At 43.8% G+C, this 20,373-nt stretch overlaps 6 non-coding genes across 6 annotated transcripts; 1 reads left to right on the top strand and 5 right to left on the bottom strand.

Annotated features, from left to right (window-relative positions):
* Positions 1–1,408: 1,408 nt before the first annotated feature.
* On the bottom strand, positions 1,409–1,480 carry trnap-agg (transfer RNA proline (anticodon AGG)). Its single transcript has one exon. It is a non-coding gene; the product is annotated as a tRNA-Pro (tRNA).
* Positions 1,481–2,766: 1,286 nt separating this feature from the next.
* On the top strand, positions 2,767–2,839 carry trnaa-agc (transfer RNA alanine (anticodon AGC)). The gene has a single exon. It is a non-coding gene; the product is annotated as a tRNA-Ala (tRNA).
* Positions 2,840–3,597: 758 nt separating this feature from the next.
* trnap-agg (transfer RNA proline (anticodon AGG)) lies at positions 3,598–3,669 on the bottom strand. The gene has a single exon. It is a non-coding gene; the product is annotated as a tRNA-Pro (tRNA).
* Positions 3,670–5,786: 2,117 nt separating this feature from the next.
* trnap-agg (transfer RNA proline (anticodon AGG)) lies at positions 5,787–5,858 on the bottom strand. Its single transcript has one exon. It is a non-coding gene; the product is annotated as a tRNA-Pro (tRNA).
* Positions 5,859–15,055: 9,197 nt separating this feature from the next.
* Positions 15,056–15,127, bottom strand: trnaf-aaa (transfer RNA phenylalanine (anticodon AAA)). Its single transcript has one exon. It is a non-coding gene; the product is annotated as a tRNA-Phe (tRNA).
* Positions 15,128–17,964: 2,837 nt separating this feature from the next.
* trnal-uag (transfer RNA leucine (anticodon UAG)) lies at positions 17,965–18,046 on the bottom strand. The gene has a single exon. It is a non-coding gene; the product is annotated as a tRNA-Leu (tRNA).
* Between the last annotated feature and the right edge of the window lie 2,327 nt (positions 18,047–20,373).

The raw sequence follows: 20,373 nt of genomic DNA, 5'->3' as shown, positions 1-20,373 counted from the left end.
AGTGCGTCAGTCTCGTCATCTGAAGGGCCTGAGTTTGATCCTCACACGGGGCAGGGCTGCTTCCTCTCTTGCTCTTTTCAAACACTTGCGGCAACTGTTCGCTCATAACCACGTCTGGAATGCGTGACCTTTACACGGGCGAGAAGCAACGCCGCATCCCTTTTCTAAAGAACATTCGCATTCAGAAATAAGTCAAGAAATTTGCCATTACTTTCGCTCGCACTGCTGTCAGCCTGCCCATGTTGCCAAAGAAAGATTCACTCGGCGTCAACATGACAGAACAGCGATCACTTGAAAGCAATGTTCCACTCTCCGTAAGCAAGAACTTCAGTGTTTGCAGTCACCCGATATGCCGATAGTCAAAGGAGCGCAAAACACGAAGCGTCAAAAGACAAGATGAGTGGATGGAAAGAGCGTTGAATTGATGAGCACAAAAGTTCAGCTCGTACAATAGGCAACGAAGGTCTCAGCGTCGTCATCGCACTTGAAAGGACTGCCTTGCAGACCAAGGGCAGTGGGCGGTGCCCGGTAAGAGGGGCAGAGGCGGTAAGACATGATGCCGAGACGCATGAAGTGAGGGGGATTAGCTCAAATGGTAGAGCGCTCGCTTAGCATGCAAGAGGTAGCGGGATCGATGCCCGCATCCTCCAGGTCTGAGTTTGGATCTCCGGAAGCCCGGTGCTCTTGTTTAGCTTCTGCGACTTCTGACAGGTGCTCCTCCGTTGCGGAGAGAATGTCCTTCAGTTGTCAAGCGTTGAAGGGCCACACCTCCTTCCCAACCTCAGTCTGCACTGAGTGCGTCTCCGGCATTTTCTCGTCCAATTTGTCAGCTTAGCAAGTGAAAAGTATATCCGAGTGAAAACAGTGTTGATAATACTCTCACGAATTGTTAGAAGACGTGCTTTTGATCATCGATTGCTTAACAATCACATTCGTTCGACTTGAGCCATCAAGCTCGTAGTTTTCCTTCAAATCTTGAAAGCTCTCAGTGAGAACATCATAGGCTGCAGGACGCCCCGTAACTTGATTACTTCAACAGAAAGAAGAGCAGACAGCTCGACAAATATGTGAGGCGCAGAGAGCGCAAGGCGAGCCGCACACGTTTCGGTGGCTGAGAGAGGGCAGTTTTTGCTTCTGCATTTCCCAAGTAAGGACGCATGACAACAAGCGATCGCGGTGCTCATCTACGACACAGTGGCGATGAGTTTTCAGTATGTGTTCTTTTGAACGAGCAATGAGGTTGCCGCCTTGGACAGCTGACTGCACGCTCTCATTGTGCCACGTGATGAGAATTCACCAGGCTCGTTCAGTCATTAGTCACATTCCATCGTTTGCCATAAGCAGACGCTGCGAAGTGATGTGGATATCAGTTCCCAGTCTTGTGGAAGAGGAGGAAAAGAGCACACGAGGGCTCGTCCGGGAGTTGAACCCAGGACCTCTCGCACCCTAAGCGAGAATCATACCACTAGACCAACGAGCCACAGCAGCACTTTCCATTTCAATCTGTCAGCGAGCTTGAGGATGGGGAGAGGCGCCATTCGCTCGTCCAGTCAGACCTTCATCAATAAGTCAAGAAAGCTGCAATTACACGACTGCCTTGCAGACGAAGGGCAGTGAACTGTGCCCGGTAAGAGGGGAACAAGCGGCACTAGGTGACGCCGAGGCATAAGTCCCAGCGAGGGGGGTTGGCTTGTATGGTACAGCGCTTGCTTTGCATGTGGGAGATAGCAGGATCAATTCCCGCATCCTCCAGGTGTGTGCTTAGAGCTTGATGTGCCGAAAGGTGTCCTTTAGCCTGTGGTCCCGCCTTACATGGAGAGCATCGTGCAGCTGTCAAGCGTTTCGCAGCCACGCCCCCTTTTCATCTTCTCTCTGGCTTAAGCGTCACTCCGCCCCTCTCTCTTGACATTTCATGTCAGCATGTCAGAAGTCCGAGTGACATTTTTAATGGCTGAGTGAGGGCACGATGCTGAAGCAGAGAGGCCACTTCAGCCACAGAGACTTGTGCTAGGTGAGATCTGAAAGACGGACTCGCAACAGAAACAGACCAAAAATGTATCGGTGAGATCAAAAGGCAAATGCAACATTCAGCAGAGGGCGTCTAAAGATTAGGGAACGGGCGACTGAAATCCATGTGAGGCAAACTTTCCGGTGTGTGTACTGCAGCTGGGCTTGTTGGCGTAATTGGTAGTGCGTCAGTCTCGTCATCTGAAGGGCCTGAGTTTGATCCTCACACGGGGCAGGGCTGCTTCCTCTCTTGCTCTTTTCAAACACTTGCGGCAACTGTTCGCTCATAACCACGTCTGGAATGCGTGACCTTTACACGGGCGAGAAGCAACGCCGCATCCCTTTTCTAAAGAACATTCACATTCAGAAATAAGTCAAGAAATTTGCCATTACTTTCGCTCGCACTGCTGTCAGCCTGCCCATGTTGCCAAAGAAAGATTCACTCGGCGTCAACATGACAGAACAGCGGTCACTTGAAAGCAATGTTCCACACTCCGTAAGCAAGAACTTCAGTGTTTGCAGTCACCCGATATGCCGATAGTCAAAGGAGCGCAAAACACGAAGCGTCAAAAGACAAGATAAGTGGATGGAAAGAGCGTTGAATTGATGAGCACAAAAGTTCAGCTCGTACAATAGGCAACGAAGGTCTCAGCGTCGTCATCGCATTTGAAAGGACTGCCTTGCAGACCAAGGGCAGTGGGCGGTGCCCGGTAAGAGGGGCAGAGGCGGTAAGACATGATGCCGTGACGCATGAAGTGAGGGGGATTAGCTCAAATGGTAGAGCGCTTGCTTAGCATGCAAGAGGTAGCGGGATCGATGCCCGCATCCTCCAGGTCTGAGTTTGGATCTCCGGAAGCCCGGTGCTCTTGTTTAGCTTCTGCGACTTCTGACAGGTGCTCCTCCGTTGCGGAGAGAATGTCCTTCAGTTGTCAAGCGTTGAAGGGCCACACCTCCTTCCCAACCTCAGTCTGCACTGAGTGCGTCTCCGGCATTTTCTCGTCCAATTTGTCAGCTTAGCAAGTGAAAAGTATATCCGAGTGAAAACAGTGCTGATAATACTCTCACGAATTGTTAGAAGACGTGCTTTTGATCATCGATTGCTTAACAATCACATTCGTTCGACTTGAGCCATCAAGCTCGTAGTTTTCCTTCAAATCTTGAAAGCTCTCAGTGAGAACATCATAGGCTGCAGGACGCCCCGTAACTTGATTACTTCAACAGAAAGAAGAGCAGACAGCTCGACAAATATGTGAGGCGCAGAGAGCGCAAGGCGAGCCGCACACGTTTCGGTGGCTGAGAGAGGGCAGTTTTTGCTTCTGCATTTCCCAAGTAAGGACGCATGACAACAAGCGATCGCGGTGCTCATCTACGACACAGTGGCGATGAGTTTTCAGTACGTGTTCTTTTGAACGAGCAATGAGGTTGCCGCCTTGGACAGCTGACTGCACGCTCTCATTGTGCCACGTGATGAGAATTCACCAGGCTCGTTCAGTCATTAGTCACATTCCATCGTTTGCCATAAGCAGACGCTGCGAAGTGATGTGGATATCAGTTCCCAGTCTTGTGGAAGAGGAGGAAAAGAGCACACGAGGGCTCGTCCGGGAGTTGAACCCGGGACCTCTCGCACCCTAAGCGAGAATCATACCACTAGACCAACGAGCCACAGCAGCACTTTCCATTTCAATCTGTCAGCGAGCTTGAGGATGGGGAGAGGCGCCATTCGCTCGTCCAATCAGACCTTCATCAATAAGTCAAGAAAGCTGCAATTACACGACTGCCTTGCAGACGAAGGGCAGTGAACTGTGCCCGGTAAGAGGGGAACAAGCGGCACTAGGTGACGCCGAGGCATAAGTCCCAGCGAGGGGGGTTGGCTTGTATGGTACAGCGCTTGCTTTGCATGTGGGAGATAGCAGGATCAATTCCCGCATCCTCCAGGTGTGTGCTTAGAGCTTGATGTGCCGAAAGGTGTCCTTTAGCCTGTGGTCCCGCCTTACATGGAGAGCATCGTGCAGCTGTCAAGCGTTTCGCAGCCACGCCCCCTTTTCATCTTCTCTCTGGCTTAAGCGTCACTCCGCCCCTCTCTCTTGACATTTCATGTCAGCATGTCAGAAGTCCGAGTGACATTTTTAATGGCTGAGTGAGGGCACGATGCTGAAGCAGAGAGGCCACTTCAGCCACAGAGACTTGTGCTAGGTGAGATCTGAAAGACGGACTCGCAACAGAAACAGACCAAAAATGTATCGGTGAGATCAAAAGGCAAATGCAACATTCAGCAGAGGGCGTCTAAAGATTAGGGAACGGGCGACTGAAATCCATGTGAGGCAAACTTTCCGGTGTGTGTACTGCAGCTGGGCTTGTTGGCGTAATTGGTAGTGCGTCAGTCTCGTCATCTGAAGGGCCTGAGTTTGATCCTCACACGGGGCAGGGCTGCTTCCTCTCTTGCTCTTTTCAAACACTTGCGGCAACTGTTCGCTCATAACCACGTCTGGAATGCGTGACCTTTACACGGGCGAGAAGCAACGCCGCATCCCTTTTCTAAAGAACATTCACATTCAGAAATAAGTCAAGAAATTTGCCATTACTTTCGCTCGCACTGCTGTCAGCCTGCCCATGTTGCCAAAGAAAGATTCACTCGGCGTCAACATGACAGAACAGCGATCACTTGAAAGCAATGTTCCACACTCCGTAAGCAAGAACTTCAGTGTTTGCAGTCACCCGATATGCCGATAGTCAAAGGAGCGCAAAACACGAAGCGTCAAAAGACAAGATGAGTGGATGGAAAGAGCGTTGAATTGATGAGCACAAAAGTTCAGCTCGTACAATAGGCAACGAAGGTCTCAGCGTCGTCATCGCATTTGAAAGGACTGCCTTGCAGACCAAGGGCAGTGGGCGGTGCCCGGTAAGAGGGGCAGAGGCGGTAAGACATGATGCCGAGACACATGAAGCGAGGGGGATTAGCTCAAATGGTAGAGTGCTCGCTTAGCATGCAAGAGGTAGCGGGATCGATGCCCGCATCCTCCAGGTCTGAGTTTGGATCTCCGGAAGCCCGGTGCTCTTGTTTAGCTTCTGCGACTTCTGACAGGTGCTCCTCCGTTGCGGAGAGAATGTCCTTCAGTTGTCAAGCGTTGAAGGGCCACACCTCCTTCCCAACCTCAGTCTGCACTGAGTGCGTCTCCGGCATTTTCTCGTCCAATTTGTCAGCTTAGCAAGTGAAAAGTATATCCGAGTGAAAACAGTGCTGATAATACTCTCACGAATTGTTAGAAGACGTGCTTTTGATCATCGATTGCTTAACAATCACATTCGTTCGACTTGAGCCATCAAGCTCGTAGTTTTCCTTCAAATCTTGAAAGCTCTCAGTGAGAACATCATAGGCTGCAGGACGCCCCGTAACTTGATTACTTCAACAGAAAGAAGAGCAGACAGCTCGACAAATATGTGAGGCGCAGAGAGCGCAAGGCGAGCCGCACACGTTTCGCTGGCTGAGAGAGGGCAGTTTTTGCTTCTGCATTTCCCAAGTAAGGACGCATGACAACAAGCGATCGCGGTGCTCATCTACGACACAGTGGTGATGAGTTTTCAGTACGTGTTCTTTTGAACGAGCAATGAGATTGCCGCCTTGGACAGCTGACTGCACGCTCTCATTGTGCCACGTGATGAGAATTCACCAGGCTCGTTCAGTCATTAGTCACATTCCATCGTTTGCCATAAGCAGACGCTGCGAAGTGATGTGGATATCAGTTCCCAGTGTTGTGGAAGAGGAGGAAAAGAGCACACGAGGGCTCGTCCGGGAGTTGAACCCGGGACCTCTCGCACCCTAAGCGAGAACCATACCACTAGACCAACGAGCCACGGCAGCACTTTCCATTTCAATCTGTCAGCGAGCTTGAGGATGGGGAGAGGCGCCATTCGCTCGTCCAGTCAGACCTTCATCAATAAGTCAAGAAAGCTGCAATTACACGACTGCCTTGCAGACGAAGGGCAGTGAACTGTGCCCGGTAAGAGGGGAACAAGCGGCACTAGGTGACGCCGAGGCATAAGTCCCAGTGAGGGGGGTTGGCTTGTATGGTACAGCGCTTGCTTTGCATGTGGGAGATAGCAGGATCAATTCCCGCATCCTCCAGGTGTGTGCTTAGAGCTTGATGTGCCGAAAGGTGTCCTTTAGCCTGTGGTCCCGCCTTACATGGAGAGCATCGTGCAGCTGTCAAGCGTTTCGCAGCCACGCCCCCTTTTCATCTTCTCTCTGGCTTAAGCGTCACTCCGCCCCTCTCTCTTGACATTTCATGTCAGCATGTCAGAAGTCCGAGTGACATTTTTAATGGCTGAGTGAGGGCACGATGCTGAAGCAGAGAGGCCACTTCAGCCACAGAGACTTGTGCTAGGTGAGATCTGAAAGACGGACTCGCAACAGAAACAGACCAAAAATGTATCGGTGAGATCAAAAGGCAAATGCAACATTCAGCAGAGGGCGTCTAAAGATTAGGGAACGGGCGACTGAAATCCATGTGAGGCAAACTTTCCGGTGTGTGGACTGCAGCTGGGCTTGTTGGCGTAATTGGTAGTGCGTCAGTCTCGTCATCTGAAGGGCCTGAGTTTGATCCTCACACGGGGCAGGGGTGCTTCCTCTCTTGCTCTTTTCAAACACTTGCGGCAACTGTTCGCTCATAACCACGTCTGGAATGCGTGACCTTTACACGGGCGAGAAGCAACGCCGCATCCCTTTTCTAAAGAACATTCACATTCAGAAATAAGTCAAGAAATTTGCCATTACTTTCGCTCGCACTGCTGTCAGCCTGCCCATGTTGCCAAAGAAAGATTCACTCGGCGTCAACATGACAGAACAGCGATCACTTGAAAACAATGTTCCACACTCCGTAAGCAAGAACTTCAGTGTTTGCAGTCACCCGATATGCCAATAGTCAAAGGAGCGCAAAACACGAAGCGTCAAAAGACAAGATGAGTTGATGGAAAGAGCGTTGAATTGATGAGCACAAAAGTTCAGCTCGTACAAAAGGCAACGAAGGTCTAGGCGTTGTCATCGCATTTGAAAGGACTGCCTTGCAGACTAAGGGCAGTGGGAGGTTGCTGTTTTGAGACGGAGGCATTGGGATGGTGGGCCGAGATCTATTCTTCTTAAGGAATTCTTCATCGTGAAAGATCGGTCCACAGGTCATCCAACGAACTCAGGGAATCATGTGGTACTGAAGAGAGTGAAGTGCTGAAACACATGACATGCCCCCTTGATCTCACATGCACAATTCTGCTGCAATATACACAGCTACCGTCCACACCAGGCAGTGGGGCTTCAGCAGAATCTGCTACGCCACCTGTAATTACATATCCAGCTGCACACATATACATGGCCCTTCTGTCCTTTTCAGGATCTCAAAAAAAAGCATAGCGTGGTTTTCCTGCCACATGATTGACCTCATCTCCCTCAGAATGTGCCCCGCCACATTCATTGCTGAAGCAGGACGGAGGCTAACGGACATGTCAGAACAGTGAGGTTCAACGATCTCTCCAAAATATTGTGGTTGTAGTGGAAGAGATATGTTTTAAATTGTACCTTGGTATTTCAAACTCTCTCTAGAATGTTATCCATTTCTATTTTATTTTGACAGGAACTGTTAAAAGGCTAATGACACTAGATGAAAAGAGAAGAAAGAAAACACAACGTTTCAGCTGTGGAGCCTTCTTCAGGTGTGAGGGCTCCACGGCTGAAATGTTGTGTTTTCTTTCTTTTCTTTTAAGCATGGAATAGACCTATTACTTGTTCCTTTGCAGCCTACACATGGTGATGCAGCTCCCCACCTGAACTGCTAATGATACTAGATGCCTGGTAGTTTGTGGTACTTGGTTATTGTCTTATGTTTGCTCAAACTGCATATGTGTTGTAGCAGCGAGGCTTATTAATAAGAAAGAATTAAGTGTTCTGAGCCTTCCCAAATGAGGCCCCATCTCTGTTCATCTCTGTGGTGCAGCCACAGAGAAACTATTCATGCAGGCTGATTTAAGGTTTCCTTTGATAAGGGACAGCTCCCAAAGGGGGATGCACTTAGCTAAGCCTGGCTATCATGATCAATGGTCATCCATTGGTGCCTATCTGTCTAGGGAGTGCCAGATGGACATCTGGACTGCATTCCTAGGTGTCAGGAGTAAATGACTCATATCTCACCTTGATCAACCAATCAGGGACTGGTAGGGCCAAGTAACCCACGTGGGACTCTGATGCCCATGGAACTTTCACCAATCAACGAGCTGAAGTTCCTCCAGGTAAAAACAAGAAACACAGAGAGCCTGTAGTAAGATTCAGGAGAATTCTGTGGACTTTTCTAAAGGGAATTCGAAGGAGAATTCCAGGGCAGGACGGCCCAGGAGCAGAAGGCTCCCAAGGGCAGGACATTCTCGCAGAGCGCCTCCTGACCATCCTGAGACTCAGCCCAGACAACCACGGAACGGCCAGTGTGTCCGAGTGCCAGAACTTTCCTTTGTTCTAAGAGTCTAGAGCGGAGGTTGCCAGAGAGTAACCAGAGGATCCACCCAAGGTTAGCACCAGTAGCAGGCCTCGTGAACAGGTTGGAACTGTGGACAGCTGAATCACTATTCAGAACTAGCGCTTCATCAGGAACGAACTGGTCTTCTTCCTGACTTGCTGGGACCCACAGTCATCTTTTCTCCTGTGCGCAAACTTTGCTAGTTAAAGCCAACACTAACTAGCCGGTCAGTGAGCATCAGCAGCGCACCGTCGCAAGCCGCACAGCACAGCCTGGCACCGAGCCAGAGAGCGCGGATTGGACAGCAACAGCCTGCAACTGTTTCTTTGAGTCCGCAGGATATCTGAATCCCCAGAGATTGGATGAGTATTCAACTTCACTGCATTACTGCTCGAGAATTCAATTGTTATCCCAACCAGTTGATATCAATTTAATTCCTAAGAGTTATGTACTTGTTTTGAGTATCTAATGTAGAAGTTATAACCAAGTTCATTTACGAAACGGTCTAAATGAATGATACATTGAACGTATGTCCTTTTGATATGTGTAACACTTTGTAACTGATTGAATATATACCTTTTGTATTCTGATAACCCTCTCGATAAGATCTGTTAGGTTTATATGCATATTCTATGTATTAATAAATGTATCCTCGTGTATTAGTACCTGTGTGTGTGCGTTGTTTGAGTTATGTCACATGGTTGGATTTTAAAGCCATCAAAAGAATCAATTTTGTGATTTACTGCTACAATTAATAATTGTCCCAGTAAATGCCCAAACCCTACAGAACTGGTGCCTTCAGAAAGCACACTACAGTGTGATTGCATATTTTTGTGTATTTTCATATGTCAATATTTAATTCACTCACATTCCTGTATGATTGGAAGGAAGGCAGATTGGATTTGGCACAGGACGCCTGCTCATATATGTTGATCTTTGTTGGGCTGGAAAAACAATGATAAAAAGTGAAAAAAGCTCTCCCCAACATTTCCCTTCTCTTGGCCATGGTTACACTGCCCTTTCTTTCCTTCTTTTGTCCTTCTACAAAGATTCCAGGGCTCTTTATCCACCATAATATCAGAAGCCAAAAATAACCATCTAATGTGTAAACAGCATTTGTAATGTTGGTAGCTGGAAGAGGTTAAGTATGTTTGCAAGACCTAGTTGATTACACCACAGACTTACCTTGTTTTTTAACAACTTTAAGCCACTGAACTACCGTAGTTCCTCCAGATAAAACAGGCAGCACGATGCCCAGAAGGTGCCCCTCCAGGACGTTCTCAGACTCAGCTCGGACAATCACGTGACGGCCAGTGTGTCCGAGTGCCAGGACTTAACTTTGTTTTAAGAGTCGAGAACGGAGGTTGCCCACGCATAACCAAAGGATCCGCCCGAGGTTAGCCCAGCAGCAAGCCCCGTGAACCGCGGGTACTCCACCTTCAAAGCTAACCTGATCAACGAGTGAACTACGGTTGGAACTGTCGACAGCTGAATCTCAGGATTCAGGACTAGCGCTACATCGGGAACGAACTAGTCTTCTTCCCATCTAAAGAGTGTGACTGGCTTGGACCCGTAGTCACTTTCCATGTGCACAAGCTCTGCTAGTTTCAGCCAACACTAACTAGCCGGTCTTCAAAGAGCATCAGCAGCGCATCGCAACAGGAATCTCTCCCTCCTCTCCTTCTCACCAGCCGCACCGGCCACTGCCTGGCACCGAGCCAGAGAGTGCCGATTGTACACAACAACAGCCTGCCACTGCTTCTTTATGTCCGCGGGAGATCGGAATCCACACAGATCGGATGAGTATTCAACATTCTGCATTACAGCTCAAGAATTCAATTGTTACCTCAACCACAATTGATATCAATCTAATACCTATGAGTGATGTACTTGCTTTTGAGTATCTAGTGTAGAAGTTGTAATCCCAGTTCATTTACGAAACAGTCTAAATGAATGGTATACTGAATGTATATCCCTCTTGGTTTGGAACTCTTCATGATTTAATATATACCTTTTGTATTCTGCTAACCCACACTCTTAAGATATGTTATGTTTATATGCACATTTTATGTATTAATAAGTGTATTAGTATCTGTGTGTGTGCGTTAATGAGTTAACCCGCAAAGTCGGTTTTCTAATAGCCATCAAAGAATCATTTTGTGACTTACTGCTACAATTAATAATTGTCCCAGTAAATACTCAAAACCCCTACACACGCATGGAAACCAATATTTACCTGCTAATCCAGAATGCAGCAGAGAACAGTTGGACAGAAGGTTAGTATCTGTCGATACTGCATCACAGAAGTCAGTCTCTTCCCCCTCATTATGCAGGCTCACTGACTCAGACATGGTGTTGATACACTGAGGGCACTTTGGCTGATTTGGTTAACATGCTTTCCTCTTAAACAGGAGATGCTTAAATCCCAGCAGTGCTTTTCTTCCTGTCTTGTCTTACAAAATGTATCACTATGAATGATTACGTACAGCTTGATTTTGTTTAACGCAAGTTTTCATTTTCTTTCTGGAACAACTTGCTTTTCATGAAATTCATACAGCTTGTTAAAGATGAAATACAAATCTTGCCTTGTATATCGCAGGCTGGTAAGAAAAAAGCATTATTTTCTTTTTTTTAAGCTTGCAAATGGAGAAAAGGGACACACGTGAGTCTCTGTTAATTTAAAGGTTAGTGGTTTGAGCCCACCCAGAAATGCACTTCTCATTATTGCAATGTAAACCTCATCTCTACTTATTCAGATTTCTTAGCAAAACCTTAACCCACTTGATATTTGCAAGAAATGTGAATGTTTTTGTTAAACAATTAAGTATGTAAGTCAATATCACTGGGAATGGCCAATAATGACCAACATTCAAGGACATCATATTCAGCCAAGGACTTTGATCTTCGAACGGCTAGCAGAAGAATTCATTTATGCTCTCGATGCATCCTTAGTTAGAATATTTAAAATTACGACACAGATTTGTTGGAGAACTTGACAAGCAAAAAAGACAGTTGTACAGCATGATTATGCTAGGACTGTACATTTGTATTTTAATACTTTTGTATATTTATCTTAATTGTAATATACATATAACCATAAATGCTGTTCTATGTAAATACATTTTGTTGTATTTTATCATATTTTAGCTGAGGGCACAAGGGGGTCTATTATACCTTCCGAAACTTCCAAGACAACTATAACAGAGGCTCATATTTTAATATAATTTGCTTTAAAAGAAAACCACAATTTGTACGATATCATCCCTCAATGTCGACGTTCAAATGAAGGATTTAAAGAAGCAACAGCGATAGGAGAGTTCATTGATTTTGGACCAATGTTTGAATCTGAACAATCCTTCCTCCTGGAAAGAAGAAAAAACAGGTATGTTTTGAGTCTCATGATGATGCTCTTCTGGATTAAAAAAAAAAACAGTGCAAATTTGTTTCGGATGTATTTTGGATAAAATTATAACTGTCATCGAAGAGAAATTTGATCAGTTGAATGCAGTCGAAACTTTTGACATTTTATATGATGACAGGACGTACATTTAGGACTCAGTACCGATAACGCTGCTGATATTGATGGAGTAGAAATTAAGTGTATTGGCAATTTTATCTGAGGCAAGAAGTACTAGAACACCTCCTATAAAAATGTTAGGATTCAGAGCAAGAAATATTTTTCCACCTCACCCAATGGTATTGCATTAACGAGGCTGAAGCTGGCTTCTTATTCGCCAGCTTCTTCTTCTGCCTTTAATGCTGCTGCTGTGTTGTTATGCCGCCTTTCGCCTTTAGATGGCTCTTTACAGTAATTTTTAAAAGTACTAATCAGGATGGATTACTGTATTTATCCTCAGTAAATGGGAATATGTAAGTAGTGACTATCCAAATAACATTTTTGTGTGAAACACATTTCAGAAAATTGTAAACCAATTTTCAAAACTCACAATAACACAAACACAATAAGTAAATAAGACAAAGGCAAAACATAAGTTCACAGGCACTTTCTGCATATTTACCACGACCTTGCCTTCTGATCATAAAAAGTCTTAAAATCTTGCATTTTACAAGAACTTTTTAATATAAATGGGACATTTAGAACATGGCATATGAGAATATATGGTTAACCGAGGATGAGCAACAGGAGATGGCACTTCCTGCTTCTTGCTATAAACCTACCCCCTGGTTATAAAAACATCTAAAAATTCTGACACTGAGGTGTGAGAGACAATGGAACAGACTATCAAAATCCTGAACTTTAGGAAATTTTACAGTGCCATTTTTTCAAATATGACCCTGTGAACATGGCATGTCCCTCCTTCCTCATTACCAAAACATCTCAATGTTCCAACACTATGTACATTGGTAATTACAACACTTCAATGTTGCATTTCTGAGTTGTGACATTGTGAACATGGCATGTTCAAGTATATAGAAACTCTAGATCAGAACAGGCTAAATGCAATTCATAGTGATTTATCATTTTCTGACTTTCTAAATGAAAAAAAAAATCGGTGATTATGACACTTCGGTATGACATAAAATATGCTTCAATGATAGAATAAATAATCATGGAAAAAATACCCACATTGGACATTCATAGTTGTGATTATAGGAATGTTAAATATCAGGTGAGTAGCTGCGTCAGCATGCGTAGGCTGCAAAGGAACAAGTAAAGGGTTATTCCATGCTGAAAAGAGAAGAAAGGAAACACGACGTGTTGGCCGTGGAGCCTTCTTCAGGTGTTAGAAAGACAGGGCAGTATGCACAGATAATTTTCTTTTTATCTTTGCTTACTGCAGTTTATCTTTGATGACAACATCAAAGACATTAAGGAATTCTTACGGCTAACAGCTCCACATCAACTTCCTTTTATAACTAACCTCATCAGATCTCTCAACTGCACTCTTCCAGTTTCTCACTTCAGAGAAGGATAAAAAACTCAATCATCCTCTACAGAGAAAAACCATCAACACCCCTACCACCTCCACCAATCCTAACCTTGTTGTTACTATACCCTCTGACCTTTCCCTTTCACCCCTTTGCATCCTCAGCTAACATATTTTAATATTACAACACAATTACAATAGATTGTACAGTATTTACAGTTTAAAATTAAGGTAAATATGTCCAAATATCAAAATCCAACTGCACAGTGCTAACAAAACAATGCTTGTCAAGTTCTCAAACAAATCTGCATTGTATTTTTAAAATATTTCAGCAGAGGATGTGACGGGAGTATAAATGACGATTCAACGATCATTTTTCTTGGGTGAATATGGTTTTCTGGGGAGTTGCGATGTTGGGCATTATTGGACATTTTTGACAAGTGTTGAACAGTCACATTTCCTACAAATATTAAAATGGCTATGGTTTAGCTGAGAAATCCAATCGACCTATGTGAAAACAATGTTTACATCACAGAAGAAACCCATCCCTGGGTGGACTTGAACCACCAACCTATCGGTTAATAGCTAAACACGGTAACCGATTGCGTCACAGAGACTGACTGGTGGAGTCTCTTCTCGAATCAAAAAAAAAAACTCTTCCCGTTTATTTTGCCAGCCGGTAATATTTCTTCTGCACTGATAACCAAGAACTGAATTTCATGTTTCGCAAGCTGTGTGAATTTCATCAAAAACAAGTTTTCCAGAAAGGAAATGAACACATGCATTTAATGGAATCAAGCCCTTTGTGAGTGCCCAAAATGGTACGTTCTGTACTACAAGATAGGAAGAAAGACACGGCTGGGATTTGAATCACAGTTCTTTTGTTCAATAAAGAGGCTCTTTAACCAAATAAGCTACGGTGACAGGACCACCATCACCTTTTACAGCCACTTGGACACACCGCTCTGAGACATCTGCGTTCAGTAAGCGCTGAGCCTGCGCTCAGAGCAATTTGCCTCTTTTACATACAGTAGCAGCCCCGACACTGAGAAACGAAGAGAACTGACTTTTATCTGGCATTTTTCATGTCCAATGCGTTTGACATCTCCCAAGGGCGACAAGGTTCTTCTGATTTTGGATCACAAGATTGTAGGTCCGACTTCTACCTGGCTCGTGTAAATTTTATTCAAGCTCCTCAGTAATAGATGTCTATTATGTAATGAACCGCACCTGAAAGCAAACATTGGGTCTGTTTCCTTTGTTTTCCAGCATGAAATAGCAAATTGTTACAAAAAATACCTGCTAATGTCCAATAGCGTTTTTTTTTCAAATTACATTTTCAGGCTTCAGACACTTTTTAATAAAAAAAAATGTCCGGAAACTCCATAACTTTCAGGTTTGCTTGAACCTGTATTAAAAGAAGTTATTTGAAACTTCCGGGATTCCATTCTCTGATGTAGCTGTCTCTAAAGACGGATGTGATGTTTCGCAGATGTGAACTGTGCCTTCTCTCTTGTGTTCAAGGGTATTCGCTGTGTGAGATCCTAACTGTATGTCCAGTAGGGCTCTATTTTGTTTAGATTATCTATGTGGTGTACAGATAGAACTCAACTGCATGGTGTGAATTCTGTGTTCAGGACGAGCAGAACCTGAAAAACTAAAAGCAGACCTCAACGTGATTTGAACACGCAGCCTTCTGATCTTTAGTCAGACACGCTACCTTTGCACCACAAGGTCACAACTTCCAGCTAATTTGAATTCCCCAAAGGAGACAAATCAGCTTCACAAAAAAAAGATTTTTTTTCCTCCTGTGAGGAGCGCCGCTCTTCTGAAGAGAGTCTCTTCATCCCAGACCACATTTTATTCTTCCTGCGCAGCTGAAGTGCAGGTGTTGTTCTCAATAACAGATCCAGGAACACTGACTGTTTTTCTATTTTTTTTAATTAAGTACCCCATGGTGCAACGGTAGCACGTCTGACTCTAAATCTCCAAGTTCATTTTCAAAGTATATCAGAGTCAACTGATACTGATCAGGTTTTGCTGCTACTGAACCCGCAGTCTTCACCTTAAAGTTCAATTCCCCAAGCCTTCTGACCTTATATGTCCATCCCTTCTCGTCAAAACTCGTATTTTCACAGAGTACCCTACAGAAATCGCAGTATAGAATGAAAAACTCCAGTAGATCTCGGCCACTGTTGGTGATTTTCCTTTAAAAACAAATTAATCTCCTGAAATTTTAGTGTATCACTTTCACTGAGACCGAGGAGTGTTAAGCTGTACATGAGTCTTTGTGGCTCGGTTGTTAACAAAAAGGGTGGTGGTTTGAGCCCTCCCAGGGACACTATGAGCCTTTTAATGTACACACCCGTCTCACTTTATCTCCACGGCTGGTCTCCACCGCAATCAAATACAGAGCCCGCAGGGGGCAGTAAGCTCGCATATATAGCTCACTGTGTATATAATGAAGAAGCAGAGGTTAGTTTCTTATCTGCGCGTTACAGGGTCTTATGCAACTCGTACCAACAGCTGGGGTTTGATCCCTGCACGGGCTATTAGTTGAAAGGCCATTGTAAATGACATGTAAGAGATTTATAGATAGATACTTTATTGATCCCGTGAGGGAAATTAATCAAGCTTATCCAGCTGGCTTTTACGTTTCACACTAAATTGCGATCTTGAAACCAAAATAGTTAGAAATATGGAACACAACCATTGTTCCCCAAGAAGGAAAGCTGTTTAACACTGATGTCACACCTTTTTATTTAACCCAGATTGTGAAGACAACTCTGCCCTATCAAAGGAAAATGTTGCACAAAAGTTGGAAAGCACACTCTGAATCCATCTGTACTGTATATTTGATTTCCGCGAACCGTTCAAGGCTGCTTGGTGCTTCGCAAGCAAGTCATTTCAGGGAAGAAACTCAGTTTAGAGAACTACTGGTGCATTTTCACTCATTGAATTTGATCTTTGTACTCTCTTTTCATTCTCAGCTATAATATTTCAAAATTACAGTTCGGATTTGTTGGAAAACTTCAGAGGCATTATTAAGTTAGGACTATACAATTGTATTTTAATATCTTGTTATATTTACCTTCATTTTAATATGGATGTAACCATAAATGTTGTACTTTTTAAAACATTTTAACTGAGGACGCACAACGACTATTATACCTTGTGATACATGCAAGACATCTGTAAACGAAGATGTAATTACAGTCAAATTGGCAATTAAAAGAAAACCACAATTTGTATAATATTATTTCTCTATGTCGATGATCAGTTGAAGGATTTGAAGAAACTATATATTATTCCTCGATATCGATGATCAGTTGAAGGATTTGAAGAAACAGCAGCAATAGCAGGTGATTTTGGTTTTGAACCCTTTTTTACACCTCAATAATTCATTTGTCCTCGAAAAAAGAAAAGACAGGCATGTTTTGAGTCTCATAATGATCATCTTCTCGATCCAAAGAAACGTATAAATTTGATTCCTTCCGTAGTATTTTGAAGGATTCAGGCTCCTTCTCAGAGATCCTTGCTCGCCAAATAACTTTGCATCTGAGGAAGAGCACCACGGAAAAAACCCAACTCAACAAGAGAGCGCGTTGGTTGCTCTTGCTCTTAATGCAAGGAGCTGTTTTTTTTTCCTCACAATAATAATTATTAACCAGAAACAGCAGCACAGGTAGGTCGCATTTGTGATTATGTCACTTCTCTGCTTCAGCAAGGTCAATAAAAGACTCTGAAAGTAGTGAAGCAAAACTGAACTCAAAATCATATTAGGAATTCTGAGCGATATCTCCATACAGGTAATCCAACAGAACGTTGAAATATTTGAATATCATCTCTCTGTATATTGCGCTGCTTTTAACCCAGAGTAAAACTATTGGATTGAAGGAATGCTAACCGCTGGGTTAAAATGTATAGTTGTTATTTGGAGAAATCTGTAAACTCGTGATCTTATATGTTTTAAAAGACAGCACAGGAAAAAACAGTGCTGATTATTTTCCGGAGACGGAGCACTGATGACCTATCCGAGCTAATCGATAAAACCCACCCAGTGGATACTCTAGCAGAATGTCAAAGAACATTCACCTTTGTATCCAAAGAAACCACAGGAACAACATCAGGAAGCACAATCAATTCCCCTTTTAAATCTTTCCTGTAAGGTATGCTATGTGAATTCATGAAGTGAATCCTCTGATCTCTTTTGATCACGAACAAAGTACTTCTGATGGAGCGCTATGTTCAAAGATTTAATAAGCTTTACCCCTTCCAACGATTCGGCGTGAAGAATTAAAAGTTTCACAGACAAAAGCAGCTCACCACCACAGCCAATATTAAATGTACTTGCTGGTACACTATCATGTGCACTGCCTCAAAAGTGATCTCGGCAGATGTTGTTCCCTACATAAAGCTGAACGTGCCAAAGAGAATTTCTGTTGAGAAAACAAAATATTTTTTCTGCCTTGATGTTAAGCCTGTCTTTTAGAAAGTCTATCTCTAAACACCTCCCGCAGCCTAACAAAAAGCGCTTTTACTGATCGTATTGCAGGTCTTAAAACAATAACATTTGGCAGCGGTGGGATTCGAACCCACGCCCCCAGAGAGACTGGAGCCTAAATCCAGCGCCTTAGACCGCTCGGCCACGCTACCTTCCACCAGTTCCATCTTCCTCACATTGCTGGCTTGGAAAATGCCGGAGGCTTCAACTCTTGTCGTCGGATCTAATGATATCATGACATGTGGAAGTGACTGCACCTTCATCTTCCAAGATGCTTTCAATAGCACAAACGCTACTTTCACCGGCACAAACATAGCAATAACGAAGGAGGTGGGTTTCATCCTTTGTGCTGTTCGTAGGGGCGCAACTCTACGTCGATCTACTGACTTGAAGAGCAAAAATCAAAATCCTCTGCTGCTACTATTGCTTTTTTCATAGTTTCTTCAAATCCTTCATTTGAACGTAGATTTTGAAGGATATTGATGATAATACCACATAAATTGTGGTTTTCTTGTGATCGCCAATTTTATTCAAATACCAGCCTTTTTTACAGTTCCTTGCGTGTTTCACAAGGTATAATAGCCCCCCTCGCATCCTCAGCTAACATATTTTAAAATTACAATAGATTATACAGCATGCATGTTACATTTATATTAAAATTAAAGTAAATATACAAGAATACATACAGTGCTAACCCAATAATTCTTGTCAGGTTCTCCAACAAATCTGCGTTGTTATTTTAACATGTTTCAGCTGAGGGTGCAACAGGAGTATAAATGAATTTTCCCGCCAGCCATTCAAAGACCAAATTCCATGAGTGAACATTATTTTCGCAGACGTTGCCGGCATTGGACTTTGCCGGTGGTATTGAATTATGTCCACAACTGTTGTAGTAGTTCCTTCTTGAAATTCGACACGTGCAAAGCACTCGTAATATCATAGGTGTTAACGTTCGCTGAGACTATTCGAGTCATGGTGTGTATCCCTGCCTATCATTGGGAGACGGGTAGCTTTTTTACACTCAGATTCCAATCTTCAATGCTTGTGGGAGAGATTACATAACTTTCATTTTCTCACATTTTCTGACGACTGTTCCAAAGGGGCACCCTGTCAATTCCGAATACTTTTCAAAAATCTGCCTGCATGTTTGATTATTGTCATTTAATTTCGAAAAAGTTCAATATTGATCATAACTAAAGAAAATAATGATCACGAACAAAAAAGGGATAAAGATGCGAGTCGATCTTGAATCACAGCTGGGTGACACGGGCTTCTGTTCTGATATGGTTGTACGAGAAACAGAAGGAATCGCCAATCTCCTATAGAACATGAGTTGAATCAGGAGTGAGACATTTCGTATACTCGTGCATATGTCAACGCCTGACCTACATCGTTAAACTAACATTAAGTTGTCAGAGACATTCATTTATATACAAACAAGAGACAGACCAAGTAATAATTCTACATTAGTTCAGGTGGGTAAACCTGAACTAACTAACTAATAAACCTATTAATAATTCTACATTAACATGTCCTACACGGATCAGACTAATTGACATGGTCTGATTCAGAGCCTGTGCAGTTCGTGCTAATTACAACAAGGACAGTTCTGAACCCTCATCACCGAACTGAGCACAAGTTCAGCTGTTCTCCAGTTTTGTTACGCATGGTTTTTCATTGCAATTGAGTTCAGAGCTGGAGCTGATCTCCAGACAGTACAGTGTTTTGGGTAAGTTGTCAAAATTCACATGAGGCTGCAGACAACTTACCCAAAGTGTTTTCTATAGCTTTCAGGTGGAGTTCATTTATATAAAAGAATGTAAGTGGTATAAACGCAACAAGCCAGACGGCAGGCCAACCTATAATTTTCCGACGCGAGGCCTGACGCGTTATTCATTACGCCACTGACCCTGCTATTGCAGTACTAAAAAAAACACATTTTCTACATTTATGTCTGTTTAAAAATCACTCTAAAAAAGACAAAGGGTTTGGGTGTCGCGCTAAAAATCCGCTTCATTTCGAATGCAAATAAAAACCGTTTTGTTCCAAGAAATCACAAATTTGTCACATCTTTCATACTTCTCTCTTGTATCAGTAAAGCATTTTGATTTAAACTGAACAATATATGAAAGGTTTCATCTATACATTTACACATAATAAGTATACGAATAAATACTCGGAAGAAGCCGCAGCTCAGGTATTAGATAGATTTAAAATCGGATCGGAGGATTTAGAGCCCAGACTGCAAACCAACAGCTGACACAGGTCTTTTATAGAACCGTTTTGATTTCCTCTACTTTGTCCCCATGACGTCATTGTCCTGCTCGCAGCCGAGCCCGACACACGTCTGGTTTCTGTCGCTGGGCGCACACCCTGCGGTCCATGCGGGTCCTGATACCCCAGTACAATGACGGGGACACTAAACTGTAAACAGGTGCCGTCCTTCGGCTGAGACATTAAACCGAGGTCCTGAGTCTCT

The sequence above is a fragment of the Lepisosteus platostomus genome, chromosome 5 (assembly GCF_059453375.1).
Source record: "Lepisosteus platostomus isolate fLepPlt1 chromosome 5, fLepPlt1.hap1, whole genome shotgun sequence".
NCBI lineage: Eukaryota > Metazoa > Chordata > Actinopteri > Semionotiformes > Lepisosteidae > Lepisosteus > Lepisosteus platostomus.
Note: the sequence above shows the minus strand (reverse complement) of the source record. Positions and strands in the feature narration are given on the sequence as shown.